At 41.6% G+C, this 27632-nt stretch overlaps 1 long non-coding RNA gene across 1 annotated transcript in view; it reads right to left on the minus strand.

Annotated features, from left to right (window-relative positions):
• Positions 1–4346: 4346 nt before the first annotated feature.
• The window catches only part of LOC122932809, a 61421-nt gene continuing 38135 nt past the window's right edge, over positions 4347–27632 (minus strand). The window contains exon 5 of the long non-coding RNA XR_006388345.1: positions 4347–4476. This is a non-coding gene — a long non-coding RNA (uncharacterized LOC122932809). The remainder of the gene's footprint in view (positions 4477–27632) is intronic.

Here is a 27632-nt window from a genome sequence, read left to right on the forward strand (position 1 = left end):
CGCCATTCATTTTATAGAGTCGTTTATTCATTGACAGGCTGTGATAAAGGGAACACAGAGGTATAAATCATCTAGTATGAAGTCTTACATTCTTTAGAATTCACACAATTGTACGGTTTATGACACAGAAAAGCAAACGGCTTAGAAAATCACACAAATATTCTTTGACAATGAAATGTGAGGAACGATGCAGTGAAATCTGTTGAGGCTTCTGCCCACTTGACTTTACACTGAGAATAAATAATATAACTGTATTTCTTCATCGCTGTCACAGCAAACAAACATGAATAACGTGAATGAGTTCAAGCGCTCCGTGAAATGAAATATTCAATTAAAATTACCAGTGTGAACATTGAGGTAAAACATGAGGGATTCTCACCTGAGATCCGGCACAGTACTATACAAAGGACCTGTCACGGTGATCAGTTGTCTCAGTCTTTCATCTGTTTAGCTTAGGACCATGAGTGCTCGGACTATGAGACTCCATGAAGGGTTATTCCATCTGACAAATGAGTCACTTATTCAATGGATTGGTAATAGGCATTAGATTTGTTGGGTTCTAATGGTTGGGACCCTCATTGAATGCTAGAATGGGGACCCTGTCCCATAAATAGCAAAACACTCCCACTAGGCTATTTCCGCAAGTTCTATATAGTTCCAAGGATTGGTAACACGCATGCTGAACTGCTGCTACATACAAACACCTCTATATCATGGCCAAAGTCATGAGGGGGCAGCAGACCTCCTAGACAGGTATGGGAGCTTGATAGTATTCTGGCAGCCGGAATGCTCCTTAAATGGGACACTAAGCGTTTCTATTCTATGAAGTTGAAAGTAATTTAGTATTTTCTATTTCTAGCTAGAGGCGTAAAGTAAGTCAGGAAAAAGGTCCTACCACATCATCATGCTTTAGATCACATATTTCCAGCTCCAGTAATATTTATATCCAGACTCTGCTTCCTTCATGCTTGGCCTATACTGACATAGTCCATAAAACGGACACACTTGCATAGTGTAACATACCATTAGGTTATTAGGTTTCAAAGTGCGCCAGGATGCTGATGAGCCTGCTACGCTATTTGGAATAGCAAAACAAGAAAAATGTATATGCAACAATATAAATATGGAACAAAATAAATCTTTTAAAAGGCAAATGGAAAAAAACAAACAAAAAACAAACATAGGTCAAAAACCCATATGCATATTCAAACTGTATAGAGTAACTATGGTTTCAAAAGACCCTAAGGTTGACCTTTAAGTACTGCAGACAGGAGCGAAACAAGTAGCTATGAATTTGGTGCCATACAAGAATGATAATGGTCTTACTGCTGTGTCTTCACTTTCGTTGCAGGCCTCTCAGAGCTCCCAGTAACGTAGAGAACATTAATCCTGACTACTGATTAATCTGCAACAGGGCTCCCAGCTTCCATGTGCAGTATGTGTGATAAAGTGGCAGACTTTTGGGTGTTCCATGCACCACCTATAGCAATCCCAATGATGCCTTTAGCTGCAAAACTTAGTATTATTTATAAACAACATTAAAATATTGTCCAATTATTAATTTTTGCGCCTGTATATTACCATGTGTTTCTTACTAATCCAAAGACTGATCACAGGTTCCCTTTAAAAGATCACATTCACATATAGCAAAATCAAAACCATGAGAATCTACATGACTGGACATGACATTAGACATTGGGGGCCATTTACTATCCAGAAATATTCCTATATCAGGTGTATTTCAGGCGCAGATGGCAGCACAAGATTAGTTGCGCCGCAACCTGCGACTTCTTTCCCGCTCACGCTACGTCTAAAAAGTGGGTGTGGTGTGGGCGGAAAAGTAGTGCCTATTTCATTCATCATTTTCTACGCCTGGTTAAGGAGTAGAAAATGGCTTAAATTTAAGCCAGAAAGGAAGCTGTCTTACATTTACACTGGCGCTGGATACGCCGCTGCCTCTTCATTACGTCAGCGGATCCTCTGATAGCTATAGGGATTACAAACACGAAATCTAAAACGCCAGTCTTAATAAATGACCCCCATTATTTTTCAATAATCAGACACACTATACCTGTCACCAGGTTACCTGGCCCAGTGCATTTTGCCTGCACTATCTAAACTAATGCTGATCAGATGTACGCAGCACACACACACTATAATCAGCCTACGTGGGAGCTCCCCTCTGCGGGGGTGAGGGAGACAACGATTAGTTCAGGTGACACAATACACTCATTTAGAGGGCTCAATTAAAGGGGTTGTCCGGGATACTGAAGGGCTATCCTCAGAATACAGTTATCAATACCAGATCGGCAGGGATCCTACACCTGTACACCCTACCGATCAGCTGTTCCTGAATAGTTCCAGCACCAGAACTCCATTTGTAGTGGACGGAGCTGGTTACAGCAGTGCTGCCCCCATTCACTTTATAGGACGGAGCTATGCAGTTTCGGTGCTGACTTCCGGCTCTGGAGATACAAAGAAAAGGTAAACAATGGTGGTGCAGAGTGTCAGTCCCATGCTGATCTGATATTAATGGGCCTATTAGACTGAATAGCTGGAAACTTTGGTGAAATATTTGTGTCTCCAAGACCCTGATGTATTAGAATTTCAACTGTAAGAAAAAAAATCACTGTGTGACCAAGCATTGTAAACTCTAGGTCCTGGACACAGTAAAGCAGCCATTACCTACAGTGTGAATAGTGTATATTTTACAGGGAAAAAAATAAGCTTTAAGGAAAGGCACAGATGTATTTTGTCATATAGATATTGTAATTGAATTGTTTACTGTGTCATTTTCTGTGTGGGCGAGATAGGCTCACCCCCGTCACGGCCTGCTATTGCTTCCCCGTCCCAGGATGTTTTGACCGCGTGACGGAGAGATGCAGCGGCGTGTGTGCGGGGATCAGGAGCAACATGGGTGCTGGGGAGCAGGTTAAGTATAATCTATATGAGGGCACTGGGGGGTTATGTGTTACACTTTGGATAACCCCTTTAACAGCACCCACTGTAAAATGAAGTGATGTGTCGTCTACTGCCAAGTTGTTAAAAAGGCTGTGTAGCCACTCTTTAAACATATCTGGTCCTGGGAATACTCGTTATGGCTATCCTTACCTTGCTATCATATTTTGAAATTCGTTCACGCTTCGATTGGTGGTAAAAGCAGAATTGCGTTATGGATTCCGTTACCAGGGACCATAACGCAATTTTATGACGGAATGCATAATGGAATACCTTTAGAGGCATTCCGTTATTCATTCCGTCATAATAGAAGTCCGTTATGGTCCGTGGTAAAGGAATCCAAATAACGCAATTCTGCTTTTACCGCCAAACGAAGCGTGAACGTATTTCATAACATGAAATTTGCTCATCTCTAGTTGTCACCCAGCTCCAGAACTCGTAACAGCTAATCTCCTTAGTTATGTGCACTGACAACCCCTATTTGAGCTGAAATGACAAGCACACTGGCTTGTCGCCTTTTTCCCCCCCAGAAACAGATATGACTAAGAATACACGAAATAGCCGCAGCCTAAATCTCCTTCCTCTTTTCATAGATTACAGGGCATTGTAGCTGTGAGCCACTGTGCCACGTAGTAACTCTGGGGTACTGTGAGCACTGAACCCAGCTTCTTACAATAAAGCACTGGAGATTGCTTAAAGGGGCATTCTAGTTTCTTCATATTGATGACCTATGACCTGGATTTAATATTGGGGGAGCCTGACACCCTTCTGCTTCTGACTCCGTCCACTGTTTAGTTTTCAGCGCCGGCCGAAAACAGCTGAACAAGTGTCCGACATTATCTATCTGGAGGAAAGGTCATCAATTTTAAAAAGCTGGAATAGCTGGTGAGCTTTTCACATGGTCCTATAAAATTTGCAGTATGTGATAAAATGTCAATTGAAGTCTAGAAAGTTAAATGCACATTGAAGAATCTGAGCAGTGACTTCATGTTCACAGCCATATCACAGCTCCATGGAAACTGATTTGTGTGGTGCTATAAGGCACCACAAACACAACAAAGAATAACCCTGGGTTCAGACCTGAGCGTTCCTCAAGCGCGTTTTTGTCGCGCGTTTTTATGCGCGTTTTTTGTAATAGTAAACGCGCGTTTGACGCGCGTTTGTGTCATTGACTGCAGTGTCCTATGGCCACAAACGCGCGTCAAAACGCCCCAAAGAAGCTCAAGTACTTGTTTGAGCGTCGGGCGTTTTACAGCGCATTCATACGCGCTGTAAAACGCCCAGGTGTGAACCCTTCCCATAGGGAAGCATTGGTTTTCATGTCTTAAGCGTTTTACAGCGCGTTTGAACGCGCTGTAAAACGCTCAGGTGTGAACCCAGGGTAAAAGATATTTGGATTTTCAATACTTTGATGCCTTCCTTAGACTTTTTCCTTTAAATTGGGGAAAGGTATTTTCTGCTGAGGTTCAGTTCTGGCGAATGATTCTGTTTCTTTTCCATCTCCAGAGACCTTTTCATCTAGTAATAAATATAAAAAATACACATTAGGTTTATTGGACGAATGAAAATACAGCATAAAACACTAGCACATTACAAGTAGTGGAATACAAGAGAAGCTAATGGCGCCTTTATTAATAGTATAATTATAGTTGTGACTTTGGCAGTTAGTAGCTATTTTATAATTGCTACATGAAACACCATCACCGTGGGGATCAACATATACATCTGGCAGTTTTTATTGCTTTTTTTTGCTGTTTATTCTACCATTTACATAGCCGTATGAGGGCTTGTTTTTTGCAGGACAAGTTGTATTTTTTATTGGCTCCATTTAATATACCATGCCATGTATATAAACTCTTTTAAGTTTTTCTACTTTCCAAAAAAAATGTGTTGTGTTGCTGCCATATTCTGTCACTCATAACTTTTTATTATATTTCTATGTAAAAAGCTATGTTGGGGCTAGTTCTTGCAGGTTCCGCTATAGTTTTTATTGGTACTATTTTTAGGTACTGTGGTAATGTGAACAGTGCTGGAAGGTGTGTTGTCCCACTTCAGGTACCTCAGATGGGTTAGACAGATAAAATCCAGAGAGTGGCGGTAGTCTCAGCAAAGCATAGTTTGCTGAGACAATTTTGTATACATTTTCTGGGCTGGATTTTACTTGGACTGGTGGCTAGGCTTGGTAGAGGGAGTTGCCAGTCCACACCCTTCCAGTACGGGTTATCCTTTCCACCTGAGGTGATCGCAGGTGAGGCCTGCTGTAATCAGGCTGGCATAAAGCGCCTCAGAGTAGGTCAGTCTGAGGAGAGATACGCTGTCAGATACAGAGACCCAGAGCAGAGGCTCTGTGCGTGGTCTCAGCTCGCCAGGCTGAGAGACCCTGGTTCACTGTTACAGCCCGGAGTTTGGGGAACGCCGTGACGCCGGGATTCAAGGGTCACAAGGCCGGAGTCGGGAGGACTGTTGGGCCACACTTCCCCATACAGGTACGGGACTGATTACAGACAGAGAGACTGGGGAACTACGGGCTGAGAAAAACCTGCATATGGGTTCCATGTGTGAACAGGGTTCTGTAGCCGAGTCAGGGCCATGTTAACAGGTGTAGTGAGAGCCCAGCCGGGCAGGTATTTGTTTTGTTTTAATGTATGTGGGAACCTCACCACCCCAGTGATTATTAACTGGACTGTTCCATGTATGAAAAATGTCCCAAAAAATGCAATGTTTGGCCTCGAAAGCTGCGGTGGACGACTATTCTTGTGAGAATAACCCCCCAAGTACAGCGATCCCTTACAGTACATATGACTTTTTGACTACATTTTATTACATTGTTTGGAGGGGGAGAGATGACAAAGAAACAACTATTTGAGCATTTTGATTTTTTCCTATTACAATGTTGCCTGTGCTGCATAAATACTTTTATGTTTTAATAGCTAGGAAAATGAGTTTACATTTTAATACTTTTATATATCAAGTCCTCTAGGGTATTGTTTTTACCACACACTACAATACTTTAGTATTGCAGTCTATAGTAATTGTGACTTCTTTGTATTAAGCCCTAGCACACAAAGATAACAATATTACAATGGAGGACCTGGGAGCGTTGCCAGTATAAATCAATTTTGGAGTCCAAACAAAAACAGGAGATCAGCTGTTAATCCGTAAAACGTCTAAGTTTATTGTAGCATCTAAAAATCAGGACATCAATATATCATGGACAGTGTAGAAAAAGAAACCCACTTCACAATTCTGGCATCTAGCCCTTATTCATAGAATTTATAGCCAATTTTATTGAGCTGGGGAGTTCTTTAATTCATCCATTGCTCCACATGGCTTGTACAAAAATTTGACCTTTAGACTTTAGGGACAGCATTGACCAACAAAAATAGCTGCTGTATACTGCACATAATTTAAAGGGAATAGGTCACAAAAACATTTTTTTTTTTTCAGTTAAAACAAGATAGTAAAGTATATCCTTTTCTCTGTTTTACTTTCTGACTGCAGGTATTTTTTCAGGGCAGCCATCTTGCCTGACATGTTGTTAACAGCACTTAGACGTATGCTTTAGAAGAACCACTATGGGCCATAAACACATTAGACACAATGAACATGAGGGGACCTCGCTGACTTCTATGGGAGAGTTTTCTAGACATGCTCTCTGACCTGTGCAGGTACTGTCAATGGTGGATCCTGTGTTAGCTATATATAGGTGTTATAATTAATAAGGCATGATAAATTATTTGTGAATAACCTCATAGAATGGTAAGTGATTGGAACCAAAATTAGCTCCAAATAGAGTTTCCCTCATGTAGACCCATTAATGTGTCAGAACTCAGGCCCACCAGAAAAAATTCTGGTGCTTTGGTGGTCTTGTATAACCCTGATTCAATGCAATGACGAAGTCATGTATTGAAGCATCTTTAACTTTTCCAAATTGTTGTCTTCACTAGAGGCTAAAACATCCACCTTCACCGACTATGAGAAGATTAGTATGCCCCTGGGTGGACTATTAAATATGCTGTCTATTTTACCTAATGCTCTTGAAGAAAGGATTTGAAATACTTCCTGAAACGGATTGAGCTGCTGTATTTTACTATGATCATTTGATAAGTGGTAACTGTTTTATCGTGGATTCTACTGTACGGGAATAAATAGGCTTAAACAATAGCAGAGGAAATAAGAAGTTTACTAAGCAGTGAAAAAAAAACATGCAGCATAAGATACAGAAACACTTAACCTGCACTCAATTCTCTGGAACCTCCTTGCTGGCCGGCGCCCACCACGCAACAAAAAAAAACCTTTTCGTCTGCTACTGGGCAAAAACCATTTCTCCTATACTAAATCGAGAGTGCGGATTACAAATCCAAAGTCAGAATTATTGTAACACATCACGCACGTGCAGCGGGCTCCATAGCTGTCGGGTTTCTGCTATTTTAAATAGCAGAGACCCACGGCACATGTATGCAATCAGCCATAAGGATGATGGCATACATTTTCCCTTTTAGATGCCGTGGTCTTCCGTGGTTACCGGAGCGCATTTCCGCTCCGGTAACAGCGTTCCCCGGCTGAGATCGGGGAACCTGTTACATTGATCTATTAGGCTGAAGCCTCAAGCAGGGTTCGGTGCCTATTAGATGATTATACCAATACAGGACACTAGGTGGCAGCATTGCATTGGTATAGTGCAAATTAAGTGTTCAATGGTGTCTATGTAGACATCAATGAACACAATAGGCAATCTAATGATTGCCAGTTATTGTCACCCAAGGTGACTTAAAAAAAGTAAAAAAAAGTTTAAAAAAAGTTTTCGCAACTATAAAAAAACAACAAAAATTTCTGATCACCTCCCTTTCCTTAAAAATACCTAAACAATAAATAAAACTAAACATCATGGGCATCACCGCGTGCGAAAATGCCCATACTTTTAAAATATAACAATATTAATGGTATACGGCAAATAGCGTAACGTAAAAAAAATATGTTTTGTCACTTCAACTACCCAATAATTTTTTTATAAAAAGTGATCAAAAAGTTGCACACACTTCAAATTGGTATCACTAATAAGAACAGATCGTCCCGCAAAAAATGAGCCCTCACACAGCCGCGTACATATAACTACAAAAAAGTTATAGGGGTCAGAAAATGGTTATAAAAAAAAAAAAATCCTCAAAGTTTTTTTTTTTTTTGTTAAATGGTCCCATTAGAAAGTACAAGTTGTCCCGCAAAAAATAAGCTCTCATAAGGCTATGTGAATGGAAAAATAAAAAAGTCAGGACTATGGGAATGCGGGGAGTGAAAAACGAAAACGCAAAAATGCAAAATCCCAGGGTCCTTAAGGGGTTAAAATCTAGATGTGTCAGGCAAATTCCGAGTTCATATTTGGAATCAGTGAGCTCATTTTAGTATAAATCACATGTTTTTCTCTCAGTAGCAAAATAATTGCTGCGCGGTGTAATCGAAGGCTAATTGAATATACACTCATTGACAACGAAATAATAAAAATAACGTACCAAGAGGGAATCAAATTAAACTTTATAAGTAGTAAAGGGCTACTGTTCTTGTCAAATCAAAAGTGACAGGTGGGCACGCCCCTTTCCCGCCCACAATCCCACCCCAAACCACGCTCAAATACCGCCCATTCAATGCCCCTTTTATTCTTTTAGATCTTATAACGCATCAGTAATTTAATTAAGTTTTAATAACTTTAAAATAAAATGATATTAAGCTTGTATTAAGTGTGTATTAACCGCTTATTAAGTTATTATAAATATTGGCAATAGCTAATTGATCCGTCTAGCTTGCTAAAGGCTAAATGACCTTCGATGATGTCATCACAGATCCTAGGTACATTTCTATCTAGCCCAAATCTAACCTTCAATAGATAAATATTTTATCTATTATCTATAAATCTATCTATCACATATCTATTTATCTGGCATCTATCTACCTAGCTAATCTATCTATCTAGTAGCTAAAGGACCTTTGATGAGCCCCTTTCCCCTCCCACAAACCCACATAGCCCCGCCCAAATCTGATGTCTTCGCAGGTCCTTAAAGGATAACTGTTGCATTACCTTTTGTTAGTGGATCTGCGATCTTTGGAATTTGCTTTAATTATATACTATCGTGTTTAATAAAATCGAAGGAGTCCGTGATTTAGGCAAAATATTTGAGCACCGCATCTAACGCATATATGTATCATTTATAAATATTAACAATAGCTAATTGCGACACCCAACTTTCCCTGGTGCCCCTTCTGTCTTCCCATTTTGTCCTATTTCATAGCCGCATCTATCATAGATATTCAACATATCTATCTTTTTTTTCCTTAGAACTCTATATTGTTCCTCTGTTATTATTCCTAGAAATTAAGATATAAATGAATAACGGCAGCCTGATTATTTATGTCATAACGGGCGCTAGAATTGGGCGGATCGCAAGCAGCACACCGCCCACACCGGCGTGCCTGTCACTCACCACTGTCCCACACGCCGCCTGCACAGCCCACATCGGTGCGACGGTCAATCGCCGCCGCCCCCACATCGCCCACACCTGCGCGCCGCCCAATTCTAGCGCCTGTTATAACATAAATATTCAGGCTGCTGTTATTCATTTAAAGCTTAATTCCTTGGAGGAATAACAGAGGAACACTATAGGGTGATAAGGAAAAAAAAAGGACCTAGCCTTGTTATTGTAATGAATCAATACATTTTATTATGGAATTTTGGTCTTTTATTCTGCATTTAGGTATGTGTATTTACAGATAGCTAGATAAATAACAGATAGATAAATATATAGATAGATGATTTATTGCTATGAGAAAGATAGATAGATAGATATTGGCTTGATAGATAGCTATATAAATAAATAGACAGATTGATAGATTGCTGCTTGATAGATACACGATTGATAGCTAGATAGATAAACAAATAGATAGATAATAGCTAAATAGGTAGATAGATAGATAGATAAATAGATAGTTAAATAAATAGATTGATATCTAGATAAATAGCTAAATTGTTAGATAGATAGATAGATAGATAGATAGATAGATAATAGATAAATTGTTAAATAGATAGCTAGTTAAATAAATTACTAGATAGATAGATAGATGTCTATAAGGTTATGTGAATAAAAACACTCCACCTCTCAGAAGGTCAGGAACTTGGAGGACCCCATCCCTGATTCCGGCATCACTTGTATAGAAGACACTTATGCCTTTTTCTGGGGGCGCAGATGGTCTGTGTCTTAAGGTTCCATTTTAGTGGTTCTTTCCCTCTAATTATTACTTGTGTAGTAAGCAGATACAAGGCTCTATTATTCTACAGTTAACAGGATTGGTAACTGGTACTAGGCTGCATTCCTAATGGCTAAGGGCACTGTTCTTGTACACTACACACTGGAGACCTTTTAGGAGAGGCCACTGGGCTAAACGGTATAAAGTATGCATGTAACAAAGTTTAAAGGGAGTCTGTCACCACTTTTTTGCATGTTAGACCATTAAAATAGGGTTATTTGATCCAGCCAGAACATAAAAACGGTACCTTTGTGGTAGAAAACGGACTTTTCAATTTGCAGAAAACGAACTTATAAGATTATTTTCGGAGCCCTCTCAAGTGCCCAGGGCGGTCACTCAATCCTCGGAGCCCCAGGCTGGCACCTCCTAAACGGCTGATAACTCCGCCCTCCGTGCGCCTCTGCCCGCCCGTTTACTCCCCTCCCCTGTCCCTTTCCACTGCGGCTGTGCGGTCCAAATCGTAGCGGGCGCATGCGCAATAGGTATTGCGATGCCCTGCCAGGAGCGGGCATCGCATTGCGCATGCGCCCGCTACGATTTGTACCGCACTGCCGCAGTGGAAAGGGACAGGGGAGGGGAGTAAACGGGCGGGCAGATGCGCACGGAGGGCGGAGTTATCAGCCGTTTAGGAGGTGCCAGCCTGGGGCTCCGAGGATTGAGAGACCGCCCTGGGCACTTGAGAGGGCTCCGAAAATAATCTTATAAGTTCGTTTTCTGCAAATTGAAAAGTCCATTTTCTACCACAAAGGTACCGTTTTTATGTTCTGGCTGGATCACATAACCCTATTTTAATGGTCTAACATGCAAAAAAGTGGTGACAGACTCCCTTTAAGCTTTATTGAAGAAAACCCAGAGACCGCTACCTGTCTCTTTCTTTTCCACTATCTAGGGTAGGGAGGACTGAGAACTTAAAGTGGCCTGGAAAAACACTACAAGTGACCCCATGTTGTAGGTGGGGGAACACAAGTAGGCAGGTACAAAATACAAGTAGGCGGCGACAGCAATACCATATTGTAGAACTAAATACCACCCAGCAGAACCAAATACCACAGTGCAGCACAAAAAGCTTCCACCTGTGCCACAATATAAAAATGTAACATTGTCCTGAGTATTCAGAAGGGCACATGTGGCCACTACCAGGTGCATACGTGCCTGGTGCTCTTAAATTAATAAATGCTGAGAGCATCAGTTCTTTATTTACCTGGCTCACCAGGAAATTTCCCTCTAGTGTCTATTGCCAGTCCGCCGCTAATCTAATAGATAAATTGATAGATAGAAAGATAGATAGTTAGATATTTATGAGCTAATAGATAAATATATACACTGATAGATAGTTAAATAGATACATTGATAGATAGCTAGCTAGATAGATAAATAGAAAGATAGATAGTTAGATAGAAAGATAGTTAGATATCTATGAGCTAATAGATAAATTGATAGATAGATTGATAGATAGCTAGTTAGATAAATTGGTAAATTGTTAGCTATATAGATAGATAAATTAATAATTAGATAGAAAGATAGATTGTTAGATAGGATATATAGATAGATAGATAAATTGTTATATGGTAAAAATTCTACGGCACTCCCATAGGTTGTGGTTTAAAAATGTGTTCTTTAATCACCAAAAATGTGTTCTTTAAACAAATTTTTTAACCACAACCTTTAGTGCCGTGGAATTTTTACAATATATCTATTTTGGATAAAGGATTGTCTCTATAGCCGCTGGCACACCACTTAGTTTTGCTCTGCGGTGCCGCTTTCATTTTGTTGTTATAGATAAATTGTTAGATAGATAAATAGATTGCTAGATAGTTAGATAAATAAATAGATAAATTGTTAGATAGATAGATAGATTGATAGTTAGATAGATAAATTAGTAAATTGTTAGCAAGATAAATAGATAGTTAGATAGATAGCTAGATAGATAAATTGTTAGATAGATAGATAGATAGATAGATTCTTCTTCACCGCATTGAGCAGTCTGGGCTGTGCTCTTGCAGTCATCTTTACAGGACGGCCACTCCTAGGGAGAGTAGCAGCAGTGCTGAACTTTCTCCATTTATAGACAACTTGTCTTACCGTGGACTGATGAACAGCAAGGCTTTATGCAGGTCAAAAATTCTTAATCGTAGGTTTTCTGAGAGCTCTTTTGTGCGACGCATCATTCACATCAGGCAATGCTTCTTGTGAAAGGCAAACCCAGAACTGGTGTGTGTTTTTTATGGGGCAGAGCAGCTGTAACCAACACCTCCAATCTCATCTCATTGATTGGACTCCAGTTGGCTGACACCGCACTCCAATTAGCTCTTGGAGATGTCATTAGTCTAGGGGTTCACATACTTTTCCCACCTGCACTGTGAATGTTTACATGGTGTGTTCAATAAAAACATGGTAACATTTAATTCTTTGTGTGTTATTAGTGTAAGCAGACTGTGATTGTCTATTGTTGTGATCAAATCATTTTTATGACCAATTTGTGCAGAAATCCATATCATTCCAAAGGGTTCACATACTTTTTCTTGCAACTGTATCTATGAGCTAATAGATAAAATGTTAGATAGATAGTTAGTTAGATAGATATCTATGAGCTAATAGATAAATTGTTAGATTAGATAGCTAGCTCGAGAGATTGATAGATAGATAGATAGATAGATAGATAGAAGTTAGATAGCAAGATAGATTGTTAATCATCACTGCTTGAGAAAGATCCCACTGAATGGATTGAAACGTTGCTGTTTGTTCTGGTGAAATCAACTTACACTATTTTTGGACGTGCCGTGGAATCTTGTCTGTTTAGATAGATTGTTAGATAGATAAATTGGTAAATTGCTAGATAGTTAGATAGATAAATTGTTACATTAGATAGATCGATAGATAGATATCTCCAAACAATGACGCAGCACTCCAAAACGGTATGGCAGCGCTACTTATGGGAAATGTGTTGATAAGTTAACACTAGATCGCTGACCAGCCTGTATATATTGTATTTACGTAAAGTATAGATGTTACCATGGAGATGGGCATGTCCCTCTTTTGCATTGGCTGCGGTGAGGTCACATTGCTTGGCGTGGGGATCAACCGGGCTCAGTACATTCCCAGTCACGTGGAGATGTTCTGTGGGGCGTGCTCCCTGGCTGTGATGTGCTCCGCTGCGATTGGACATCGCTACAGCCCGGGGAGAAGGAGACGTCCACGGAGAAAGACTCAGTCTCCCCCTCATTGCTCCGATGCTATTAATTAGCATACCAGGCGGGAGAATACAACGGGGGCCACAGCGGGCGAATGGAGCGGCGCCCAGAAAAAATTGTGAGTGCAGTTAGATCCCTGCACTATCCCCTACGTATCCTGATACTTAGTTTATAATATCTGGACACATGAAAGGTCCTCTTTAAGACAATACAGCTCCAGTCCGTGGAAGTCCAGGTTTCTCATTCATGACACCACTGCAAACAGAGGTGACAGGGGCTGGCTGTCAATAGCAGGACACAATGGCCGCATGACACCAAATTTTCTTTAAGCTAGGAGCCAGGAAATGGTCCAGGGAGACAGGGGTGTGTAATGAAGGTGCTACCTGTGTCTGGATGGTGGACAATAAAACTGTGGTAGCTTCTCGTTCTTGTCAGAGTATTAATCTTTTCTACTGGTTGTCTGACTGGGCCATCCAGATTCTGTTCTCCATGTGTGTCCTCACATAACTACTGTTTCCATCACCCCCTTAACAGCTAGATTAGAATAGCCTACGTGGCACACAGTTCATCAAAATGACCACCCTCCCACAGTTCACTAATGTGGCCCCTGTCAAAGTCTGTTAAATCGGCAAAATGTGTTGGAGTGCGCTGTAGCGGTATGTCTAGCAGTCAACGACTTCTCACTGAGGTACCCCACCCAAAAGGAGCCTCTGAGAGGCTTTTTATAGGTCAGCGAGGGAACGATTTTATGCCCTCTTGTGGCAAGACCCATTGTCTAATCAGCCCACACCTGTGAACATTTACATGTCTTGAGACATAACTGCGTGCCGAGTTTTGCAGCGATCCAACATTTTTATCTGAGTGCACTACTACTTTGTGTCAATGAGTGTATATCGGCATACAGGTTTTCTTCTAGACAGTTTCATAAATCTGCCCAATGAATTCATTCTCAGTTTACCAAGGAGAGGACTTTAATTAGTTAATCTGGAAAATGTCATCTAAAATATCGCTTCTGGCCATTTACAAGCAAAGATAGACACATCCCTTAGTCACATAAATAGTTTATATGTTTTTCTACAGTCTAACGATACATGGGGAATCATGGACCAGATCTGTTTAATAATTCCATATAAATTACCATATAAAGAGTGTTAAATATTCTTGGCTAAAACATTCACCTTGAAAGTAAATATCCACCCTCTGACACAATCTACTTTTTACTGTAAGCAAGCAGCTATATACAACCAAGTAAGCCAGACACAGGCACTTAATTAGTATTTCTACCCCATTTCTTTCTGGTTGTGTAGCCTACACTTCAATGATGACATGATTTAGAGGAGAGACATAGAAACTGGGCTAGTCAGTTAGGCCACCAGTTTTAAGGATCTCATATCAGCTACATGGGTTACATCTATATATGTCCTTGGTCAGCAGTGGCCATCAATACTTAATAATCTCTTAAGGCCCTATTACCCGGAGCGAATATCGTACAGATTCTTATGCATGCGAGCAAAAATGGACAAGAATTGTGTGATGTAATAAGTATGAACAATTGAAGGATGAACGATAAATTGTTAGTTTCTCGTCCACCGTGATCTTTCAGCATGAAAAAAAGTTCCTTGTTAATATTAATAGATCCGTTCGTAAAATATGTAGTCGTCTAGTTGCTAACAATCTAATCCATGGCTTTGGGAGTGGCAATAGGTGTGTCTTCGAAATTGACATGCTCTTTTCCATTGTCACACCTACCATTTCACCTGAAGAATAACATCTTGACCAAGCATCTGTTCACCATCTTTACATGAAATAACAGCAAACGAGTAAGGACCGCATCTACGAACAATTATCGATGTGTATAATAAGTAAAATTTTCATCGCTAACGAGTCGCTAAATCTTCGATCATTTATCGTGATCTGTATGACATCTGCTAGTGTAATAGTACCTTTACATTATATATAGAGTAGCTATCTTTGCTGGTCACTGGTGCCTTTAAAGTCTAAAAATGAAAACTTTGTATGTGCCATGTGGAACGTCAGAAAAGTTCCACTGCTCTACAAAATTGACTTCGAATAAGATCTAGATACCAAAAACATGCAAAAGGGATACTTTTTCTACACTGTCCAGGATATATTGATGTCCTGATTTTAAGATGCTACAATAAACGAAGAAGGTAATAGAACTGCTGATCTCCCGTATTTTTATTCTTTTTGGATTACAAAACTGATTGCTTATACTTAGCATAGGTGATCAATATCAGATTGGCGGGCATCTGAAACCCCGCACCTCTGCCAATCAGCTGATTGAAGTGGCTGCAGTGCTTTAGCAAGTGCCTCATTCTCTTTATTTTTTACCAGGCACTGCTCCGAACATTTAGTTATGGCCAGAAGTGAATTAGCTCTTTACTTGACAAGGAGTAACCCCCATGGGATGGTCAGGGTATCAAGTCATGAGGCCGGCTGCCCCCCAAAACTGAAGAGCCATAAGTCAGTACACTAAACATTAGTTATATACAATTGTTATAATCAGGCACAGTCTACATATGAGCCAGAACTTCTGCCTGTTAACATGAAATAATAATGCTCCCACAATTGGTTAACAGGTTTACATTTTATTCAATGGTATTAAAGGGGTTGTCCGGGTTCAGAGCTGAACCCGGACATACCCATAATTTCACCCCAGCAGCCCCCCGGACTTGAGCATCGGAGAAGTTCATGCCCCGATGCTCTCCTTTGTCCTGTGCAGGGCAAGGGCTCTTTTGTTTACAATCACACACTGCCGGGGCAGTGTGTTCGGTGACGTCACCGGCTCTGATGGGCGTGCTTTAGCGCTGCCCTAGCCGTTTTACTGGCTAGGGCAGCGCTAAAGCCTGCCCATCAGTACCGTTGACATCACCGGGCTTCCTGGCAGCCTCATGGAGAGCCCAGTACATCACCGAATCTCCAATAAATGCCTTTGCCCTGCATGATTTAGCGCAGGGCAAAGGAGAGCATCGGAGCATGAACTGCTCCATTGCTCAAATTAGGGGGGCTGCTCTTAACCTGGACAACTCCTTTAATTTTGTATACCCTCCCATTTTGCATTCAGCGATAGTTTCCTAGCAGTTTAGATGGCAGCCCATGCTAAAAGAGAGGAGAGCACTTGTATGTGAACCCTCAGTTTGGGCACAGGTTCTTCTATATGCTGTCCAAGTGCACCTCTGGGTCTCAATGGTTGTCACCAAGCAGCTCTGGATATGAATAATTTATACCATATAGAAGGGTGTTGTCCAGATGGGACAAAAATAGTCATACATGCCAACTTATGAGATTGGACAACCAGGAGATTCAGTAAACTGGCATACAAAGCAGAGCACTACAGTATGTGCAACATGCAAAATACAGTCCTGATCAAAAGTTTAAGACCACTTGAAAAGTGGCAAAAAATCATATTTAGCATGGCTGGATCTTAACAAGGTTCCAAGTAGAGCTTCAACATGCAACAAGAAGAAATGGGAGTGAGACAAAACATTTTTTGAGCATTCAATTTAATGAAAATAACGAATAAACTGAAACAAGCTGTTTTTCAGCTGATCAAAATTTTAGGACCACATGCCTTTAAAAGGCCAAATTTGTGCAAAGATGTGGATTCATTGTCATTTTCTGTCAGGTAGTCACACGTTGTGATGGCAAAGGCAAAAAAACTCTCCCTTTTTGAACGTGGTCGGGTTGTTGAACTGCATAAGCAGGGTCTCTCACAGCGCGCCATCGCTGAAGAGATGGGACGCAGTAAGACAGTCATTTGGAATTTCTCAAATGATCCTGAGGGTTATGGAACAAAAGTCAAGTGGAAGACCCAAAAAAATTTCATCAGCACTGAGCCGGAGGATACAATTGGCTGTCCGTCAAGACACTGGACGATTCTCGACCCAAATTAAGGCCTCACTGGTGCTGACTGCAGCCCCATAACCATCAGACGGGATCTGAGACTGAAGGGCTTCAAAAAACGTCTTCAAAGACCTCGTCTCCTTGAACACCACAGAACTGCTCGTTTGGACTTTGCAAGAGAGCACCAAACATGGGACATTCAAATGTGGAAGAAAGTTTTATTCTCTGATGAGAAAAAATTTAACCTTGATGGTCCTGATGGTTTCCAACGTTACTGGCATGACAAGCAGATCCCACCTGAGATGTTTTCTACGCCCCACAGTGGAGGGGGCGCCATAATGGTCTGGGGTGCTTTTTCCTTTAGTGGAACAATGGAGCTTCAGGAAGTGCAGGGGCGTCAAACGGCCGCTGGCTATGTCCAGATGTTGCAGAGAGCATTCCTCATGACTGAGGGCCCTCGTCTGTGTGGTAACGACTGGGTTTTTCAACAGGACAACGCTACAGTACACAATGCCCGCAGGACAAGGGACTTCTTCCAGGAGAATAACATCGCTCTTTTGGCCCATCCTGCGTGTTCCCCTGATCTAAATCCAATTGAGAACCTTTGGGGATGGATGGCAAGGGAAGTTTACAAAAATGGACAACAGTTACAGACAGTAGATGGCCTTCGCGCGGCCGTCTTCACTACTTGGGGAAATGTTCCCACTCACCTCATGGAAACGCTTGCATCAAGCATGCCAAAACGAATTTTTGAAGTGATCAACAATAACTGCGGAGCGACTCATTACTGAGTTCATGTTTGGAAGTTGGATTTTTGTTTTGGGGGGTTTTTTTTGTGTTTTTTTGGAGGTGTGGTCCTAAACTTTCGATCAGCTGAAAAATAGCCTGTTTCAGTTTATTTGTTGTTTTCATTAAATTGAATGCTCAAAGGGGGGCGGAGCTAGCCGCGAGCCGAGATGGACGCCTGATCTCAGAGCTCCTCACAGACGCAGCTGCTTTTTCGGCATAACGGGCAACTTTACCCCCTAACATGGTGAAGCCTAACAAGGATAGAAGTGACACAGCTTCGGGCACACATAAGACGTGTCATACCCAGTCGGAGATGGATCGTTTCCTTAAGAAGAGGAGTTTCTCTCCGGCACACAGAGCTAAGATGGCGCCGGAAGGTGCCAGAGCTGCCGCGCAGACCGAAGATTCGGATGGAGAGAGTTCCTGTGCTATGTCGGAGGGAGCGGAGTCCTTGGATCTTCCACTGTCTAGGGCCTTCTTTAAGAAAACGCTGTATAAGGCACTGCAACCCCTGCACAAGGATATCTCGGACATAAAAACAGAGGTAAAGCAAATTGGGGGACGCGTCATGGCGCTAGAAGAAACACAGGCGGCTATAGTAACACACAGGGAGGCCGTTCGTAAAGGTCCTGCAAGGCCATAACTCGTCCATTACTTCTGCTCTTCTCCACTTAGAAGATCAGGAGAATAGAAGCAGGCGGAAGAATGTCCGCATAAGAGGAGTGCCTGAGGACGTTCCACCTGGGGAGATTACCAACGCGGTCACCGGCATTTTTGCCTCGTTAGTAGGAGAGGACAAAGCCTCCCAGATAATAATTGAGAGGGCCCATAGAGCCCTGAGGCCAAAACCGTCTGAAAATGGTCCCCCTAGGGATATAATTTGTGGACTTTTGAATTACTTGGACACAGCCGCCATTTTAAAAGCTGCGAGGGAGACCAAGGATGTCACATACAACGGTGCCCGCCTGCAATTTTACCAGGATTTAGCATCTAGCACCCTGGCAAAGAGAAGGGCACTGAAACCCGTTACTGAAGCACTTAGATCGCACAAGCTTCCAGTTAGGTGGCTGTTTCCTTTTGGCCTGGCCACTTCCAAAGCTGGCCAGCAGATTGTCATCAGATCACCACAGGACTTGGCGGATGCTTGGGACAAACTGGGTATTGCTCCTGTGGAGGTCCAATCATGGATGCCAGTGCCTGAGGACCTAGGTATCCCTAACTTGCCTGAAATACCAACGTGGCAGGTGGTCAAGAAGCCAAAGTCCCCGAAGAATCGGAAGACTACTTGATGAAGCTGGGGGACTTCTCTGATTCCTTCATAGGAAGTTCTATAGGTCGTTTGGTAATGCAGACCACAAAGGGTCATTTGACGACCCTCTTTATGTAACTGTTCTATTCGTTCCAGCCTAACAGTTATATATACATACTCCATGCCATTTATATGTTCTCTTTTCAGGATTCTCCTGCCAACACGCAGTTGCTTCCTGGATCACTGGCCATCAGTATATGATGGTGGGTGAACCCGGGACCACATATGCGTCTTCCCTTTTAGATGTTCAAATCTAACTGTCAGAGCCTATAAGTACACATAATGCTTTATCTCCTTGTTGGATCTACCTGTATTTGTCTCCTTGTATTTCCCGCCCGTTATGCAATGAGGTGTAATATTTGATTTATACAATATGCAGCCAGTCTTGATGCCAAAGGTTCTCCTTCCCTCCCAGAGGAGGTGGGGTGTTTCCGCGGGACAGACATGCTCTCCCCCCTACCATATTGGGGGTGGCATGGTCGGACTCGACGAAACGCCAACACCTCAATTACTAATAATTTCTCTCGATTTTGCACACTCCTGGTTCTTTGTAATAGTTCTTTGTAAAAACTGTTATTCCCTTGTTCTTAAGTTCTATAAGGCCTATGGTAAGCATATGTTCTCACTGGTCCTGATGTGGTATGGCTAACTTAAATGTACTGTACCATAATGTGAATGACCTGAATGCCCCCCAGAAAAGAAGACAGATTCTTAACATGTTATACAAACAAAAGGCGGATATTGGCTTGTGGCAGGAGACACATTTTCGTCATAGCCGCATCCCATCTTTACCCACGCACAAATATTCACAATGGTTCCACGCTACACACTCTTCAGCCTCTAGGGGTGTATCCATAGCCATTAGCCCCTCGATTCCCTTCCGCCTGGTTAAATCCTATATTGACCCGGATGGCCGCCTGCTTATAATTCAGGGCACCATTTTTTATTTTAAGATCACCATAGCAAATGTTTATGCCCCCAATTCTCGCCAAGTCCCATGGTTGATTAAAACTCTCAAAAGGATTAAGGACTTCTCTGAGGGTATGCTGATAGTAGGCGGTGATTTTAACATCTCACTTGACGTCTCCACCAATAAATCTACCAAACTAGCTAGAAAACAGATGGTGAGACTGATGCTGGCTATGGCGGAGTTACACCTGATTGACGTTTGAAGGACTATACATCACTCAGAGAAGGACTTCACATTCTTTTCCCAGGTCAATAATTCATACAGCAGGATAGATTACCTATTCTTACCAGATTCCCATATACAATGTGTAAAAAGTGCAGAGATAGGGAATTTGGTGGTGTCGGATCATGCTCCCATTATGATGACTCTCTCCCTCCAGTGCCTTCCGCATAAGGCCTGGTCGTGGAGACTGAACACTACACTTCTGGAATCACAGTGCCATATGGATTCAATCGGAGAAAAACTAGAAAATTACTTTAGATTTAATGTCAATCCTGAAACTACTACTCCAACACTCTGGGAGGCCCATAAGGCCTATATCAGGGGAGAGCTGATAGCCCTGGGTTCGTATGTTAAAAATAAATCTACTAAAGAGCTGATGTCGTTACTCTCTCAAATACAAACACAAGAAAAATTGCATAAACTAACACACTCTGAAGTTCATAAAGAAGCTCTGGTGATTCTGAGACGCAGGGTTAAGGATCTCCTCAATCTTAAAGAGGCCAAATCCATTTTACGTTTGACGAGTAAAATATATGAGCATGGGGATAAGGGAAACAAAATGATGGCACACTTAATTAAAAAGAGGAGGTTAAAAACCTTTATCTCTTCTATCAAACCTGAACATTCCTTGAGAGTAACCTCCACTCCCCTCATTGCCAAAGCCTTCCAGTCATTCTATTCTAATCTCTATAACCTCCCTTTACCAGATGCAGATTTAGATTCCCGTGGGAAGATCTGGACCTCATAGAGGAATTCCTGTCCTCAATAACTCCCCCTCTCTTTCAGATGAGGACCGACAGCTGCTCCTTAAGCCTTTTTCCATTTCAGAGGTTGACAAAGTTCTCAGCACTATCCCTATAGGGAAAAGCCCAGGACCTGATGGTCTCCCTATCATTTATTACAAGAAATTCAAAAAGCAATTACTCCCACATTTCACTAACCTATGCAATTCATTATTGGGGGGGTTCGCCTTTAGCTCCCCAGGCCTTGAGAGCACATATTACTATCTTGCATAAAGAGGGTAAGGATCCTGAGGAATGTGGGAGCTACAGGCCCATCTCACTACTCAATTGCGACTTGAAATGGTGGTCTAAATTATTAGCATACAGGATATCCCCATTGCTTAATAAATTGATTGACCCTGAGCAAGTAGGGTTTGTCCCGGGAAGAGAAGGGAAACATAATATCTGGAGGTTAATACACTTAATTCATAATGCCCAAGTTACAAATACACCCATGTTATTATTGAGAACTGATGCGGAGAAGGCATTCGACAGGGTCAACTGGGATTTCATGAAGGCTACTTTATTGAAATTTGGTTTTCCCTCAGTATTCGTTTCAGCCATCTTCTCGCTGTACTCTTGCCCTACAGCACAAGTCTTGGTGAATGGAGCCCTGTCGGATGCCTTCCCCATCAAGAATGGGACCAGACAGGGGTGCCCCCTTTCCCCCTCCCTCTTTATTCTGTGCCTAGAAATGTTCCTACTCAAAATTAGACAATCAGACAAGATACAGGGTGTTTCCCTAGGTAGGTATCATCATAGATCTTCAGCATTTGCTGATGATCTTTTAATAGTTATCTCCAATCCTGAAGAAGCATTGCCCGCCATCATGTCCTTATTCTACAAGTATGGTGTAGTGTCCAATTTCAAGATCAATTTCTCCAAATCAGAAGCACTCCCAATCAATGTCCCCAACAATGTCCTAGCCAAACTCAAAAGATCCTCTGCGTTTAAATGGCCCGCTACCTCAATTAAGTTTTTAGGGGTTAATGCCCCTGCTAACCTAAATCGCTTGTTTAGACTTAATTATATACCCCTACTATCTAAAATTAGATCCTTCATCTCCTCTTTAAAAGTACCCTACATGTCCTGGTTTGGGAGGAAGAATCTTCTCTCCACATTTGTACTACCCCAACTGCTATATTTATTCCAGGCCCTCCCGATACATATTCCTACTACCTTCTATACTCAGGTCAGAAGCATATTCACATCCTTCCTATGGAATACTAAAAGGCCTAGATTAGCTTACTCACTCCTTTCTCAGAAAAAGCATAAGGTGGTATATCCTTACCGGATATGGCATTATATAATAGAGCCATTCAACTAGCTAAATGGGCACTCCTAACAAATGACAAAATAAATGCTCCTTATTTGGATATAGAACGGACTATGTTGGGGATCCATAGGAATGCTATTTTGTGGTCCCAGGAAGTCCCTCTCTCTCTCTGTCCGGAGATGAGTTTGCTGACCAAAAGCATGTTTGTTAGCCATCGCAATTCTCCAGTAGCTCCACCCAAGGGGTTTAATATATCTAAATTGGCCCCACTGGATGTTCTCCCTTATCTCTTTAATAGGATTGGAGGGAGGGACGAGAGTTGGTGGCACTCTTTAAGAGGTATCAGAATAGGTGAGGTGTTGGAGTCTAACCACTTTCTACCTCTGGAAGAAATCCATGCCAAATTAGGTAAAAAACCTCCTACCCCAATTCAAGTGTGGGACTTCAGAAACACCTGTAAGAAACTCGAGAAAGACCGGGAATGTAAGTTTTCTGAGCCCACGTGGCTAGAAAATCTTTCTATACTACCAAAACCCTTGAAAAAAATCACTCTTTTTCATACAACATCCTTCTGAATAGGTCCAGTAGACCCAAACTTTACTTCCTACGACAATGGGAAAAAGAGTTAGGGAGATGCTTCTCTGATACTGAATCTTCTTATATTTTATCTCATGCAGCTGGGTTCTCCACATGTATTCGCTTTCAGGAAAACTCTTATAAAACTATCACAAGGTGGTATAGGACCCCAGAGTACTTATTTCTCATAGGTCTCTCCCCCAATAATAAATGTTGGAGGTGCCATGCAGAAGTGGGATCTATGATCCATATTTGGTGGTCATGCCCCCTATTAACACAATTCTGGAAGGATGTTAAGAAATCTATCAACTTAATTTGTGATACCTCTATAACACTCACCCCTGAGTTAGTATTGCTTTGGATCCCTGCCTCCAACTTCCGCCCTTCAAAGAATAACCTTCCCACACATATGATCGCCACGGCGAAACTACTAATCCCCACCAAATGGAGGGACTCTACCCCCCCAGACCTAACTATGTGGTTTAACAAAATGCATCAACTTCATAGATTGGAGGAGTTGTTAGGCTGGATCCACGGCAATAGATATAAATACTTGGAGGTATGGTCCCCTTGGAAAAAAGCGCAAGCGGTAAGAGATGAAGAGATCCTAGATCAACTTGAGGGATAATAGGAGGATTGTCTATGGTTATTGATATGATAATCTATATGTCTATGTTGGAACTTGTCTTCTCCCCCTTTTTCTTCAGACATATTTGAAGGCATTATTTGGGACGACCAACGCAGTCTCATTTTAGATACACAACATTGTGCATACCTCAATGGACTATTTCTACTATTCTACCCAAAAAGGGTTAGCCTTTTCTCATTCACCATGTGCCTTATGTGTTCCTTCCCTCATTGTACCCCTTCCTTATGTTATTCCCCTTGTTCTCATTTGTTTACTGAATGTGAATTGGATACATATTATGATTATGTTCATATGCGATTACTTTTGTACTCACAATACTGTACTTTCATTGTAAGTCTCATGACATGAATCGTATTATGGACTTCTATGTGTCATACTAGAAACAATAAAAAGAGTTTTACAACAAAAAAATGAATGCTCAAAAAATGTTTTGTCTCACTCCCATTTCTTCTTGTTGCATGTTGAAGCTAAAAATATGATTTTTTTGCCTTTTTTAAAGTGGTCTTAAACTTTTGATCAGGACTGTATTAGTCCTTCTGTCCTGCTTATTTATATAGGACATGTCTGAACTTAAAAAAATTAAAATCACAAATGGTACATATGGCTTCTTAATCACACGCCAAAGTGAATACAGACCACCTAAACTAATAGAGGCCACCCACCAGACCCCCTTATAAGGCCCCAAAATACAGTAGAGACACCAGACCATCTAGGGAAATGCAGACCTTGAAACAGACCCCACATCAGGTCCCTAACAATAGAGAATCCACAACAGATCCCCTTAATAAACACTATAGACCAGAACACCCATTCATACAGATTCTATATCATACAGACACCAGAAAAAGCACTCCCATTTATACAGACCCCAGACCAGACCATCAATATAGACCTTCCGTTTGCACAGACCCTTAAGTCTTCCGTCTCTACAACCAGGCCAAACCTTTATTTATACGAACCCCAGAGCAGCCCAACTTATAATGCAGATCCTGGATTAGATGCACAGATATTCAGAACTCCTTGTTCCTGCACACTTCTTTACCCCCAGGTCTTGCTGCAGACGACTTCCCACTGACAGGGGCCAGCATCAGGACGTTGTCTGTGGCAGCACTTGGAAGTGGAGAGCAGTGCAGGAACAGGGAGAGGTAGGTATAATTAGGAGATTTGCATGCTCTTCCAGTAGTCTAGGAGATCAACCCTTTTAACTTGAGACTCCCAAACACATAGTTGGCAAATATGCTAATGGGGCAGAAAGGCTAGGTGCATGGGAGAGGGAAATCCCAGGATATCTGGCAAAAATGCTCTGTCTCAGGGTACATCAATTTTTCTTGAAGACCCATTGTGTACCAATAATGGGAAGGGGAGGGACACCAGAATAACAAAAGGGGAAAGACAAAGAACTAGGCCTCAAGGCTAGGGAGAGGTGTACGATCACCTCCTAGGAAACCCCTAAACCTGGCCCTGACTCCTGTCAGTATGTATAGACCCTGAAGGTGAGGAAATACATACGCCGGAACCTAAACCCTAGGAGCTCTGAAGCTAGTTACAGGGAATGAGACAACTGGTTCCTTCCCTGGTGAATGAACCAGCATCTTCCTGAGGCCCAGTAAAAAACAAGAACAAGGGACAACCAAATACAAAGAGCAGTACAACTTATCTTATAGAAAATGGATGAGCAGGAACACAGGAAAGGTCCACACACCAACTCCTCCAAATCCAAGCAGAGAATATCAACCACATGGAATAAAGTGTGAGATCAAACTAAATAGGGAATGCAGTAATGACTACAAGCTGCACCTGACAAGAGGTGTGGTCATTACCAAACAACAACACTGAGAATCAAGAGACAGTCAGTTAACCCCACGTGCAGTCTCCCAGATTTTCTAATCTCTGACATGGGAGGTAAAATGACACATTGTAACAATGCCTATTCTTGTCCGCAAAACGAACGAGAATAGGACATGCTCTATCTTTTTTGCGGGACTGCGGAATGAACAAACGAATGCAGACAGGACACTTTGTGCTGTCCGCATTTTTTTGCAGGCCCACTGAAATTAATGGGTCCACATCCGATCCACAAAACAATGTGGATCTGATACGGACTAAAAATACGGTCGTGTAAATGGGGCCTTAGGGTGCATTCACATGATCGCATTTATTTTACAATCTGCAAAACGTGGATCCACAAAAATATAGATGACATCTGTGTAAGAATAACACAGAACATGTCCTATTCTTATCCTATCTTTTTTGTTGGACTGCAGAAAAGGCTTACGGATGCGGACATCACACGGGGATGCTGTCTGCATTTTTTTGCGACCCCATTGTAATGAATTGGTCGGCATCCAATCCGCAAAAATGCGGAACGGATGTGGAACAAAATTATGGTCGTGTGAATGGGATCTGAAAAATTCTGGGAAACTGAAGCCAGCTACACCAAACAATTGGAAATTTTAGAATGAAGTTAATGTGTCATAAGGGGTTCTTTATTTCACTGATCTATTCCAACGTTGTTGGTATTAGTGATGTGGGACCAGGATGGTCAGGACATCACTGAGTATATAATATACTATACTTTATTTATAAAAAACGAAATGTGGCTTCATGAAGCTCATTGAGTATTTTTTTTTTTACAGTCAAGATGGTAAAATCATTTAGTGTTGAATAATTAAGTGTACTTTATAATTATTAAAGGGGTTATCCAAACCCTATAATGACACCCTCAATGCCCAAGCCCCTCCTATAGGTTATACTTACCCCACTCCCCGGCATCCGCATCACTTCTGATGCCCGCATGGCTGCCGCTGAATCTCCCGGAGATAGGGGGGAGCGGCCAATAGCAGGCCGTGACGGGGTCGACCCTTTCTAGCATCGCGGGTGACACTTTGCTGGAGATGCATCGGTGGCCATGCGGGGATCAGAAGCAACATGGGTGCCAGGGAACAGGGTAAGTATAACCTATATTAGGGGTCATTATAGAGGTTTAATAACCCCTTTAAGTGTAATTTGTTACATAGCAGATGATTAATTCTCCAAGGCTTCAACACAGTGCTTAGATTTACCATATGTGATCAGTTATAACATGTGCAAGGAATTATGAATATAAAACTGCAATGCTTATCCAAGCAAAATTCAAGGTAAAATAAACTGAGAAAATTGGGACATACAATGAACAACACAACAACATGATATACTATTAAAAAAAATATATATATACAGTCATGTGAAAAAATTAGGACACCCTTTGAAAGCATGTGGTTTTTTGTAACATTTTTAATAAAAGGTTATTTCATCTCCGTTTCAACAATACAGAGAGATTAAAGTAATCCGACTAAACAAAGAAAACTGAAGAAAAGTCTTTTCAAGATCTTCTGTAAATGTCATTCTACAAAAATGCCTATTCTAACTGAGGAAAAAGATAGGACACCCTTGCCCCTAATAGCGAGTGTTACCTCCTTTGGCTGAAATAACTGCAGTGAGACGGTTCTTGTAGCCATCTACCAGTCTTCGACATCGGTCTGAGGAAATTTTACCCCACTCCTCAATGCAGAACTTTTTCAGCTGTGAGATGTTTGAGGTGTTTCTTGCACGTACAGCCCTTTTCAAGTCACCCCACAGCATCTCAATGGGATTCAAATCTGGACTTTGACTTGGCCATTCCAGGACTCTCCATTTCTTCTTTTTCAGCCAATCTTTGGTTGATTTACTAGTATGTTTTGGGTCATTGTCATGTTGCATGGTCCAGTTCCGCTT

This window comes from Bufo gargarizans, chromosome 3, assembly GCF_014858855.1.
Source record: "Bufo gargarizans isolate SCDJY-AF-19 chromosome 3, ASM1485885v1, whole genome shotgun sequence".
NCBI classification, from domain to species: Eukaryota; Metazoa; Chordata; class Amphibia; order Anura; family Bufonidae; genus Bufo; species Bufo gargarizans.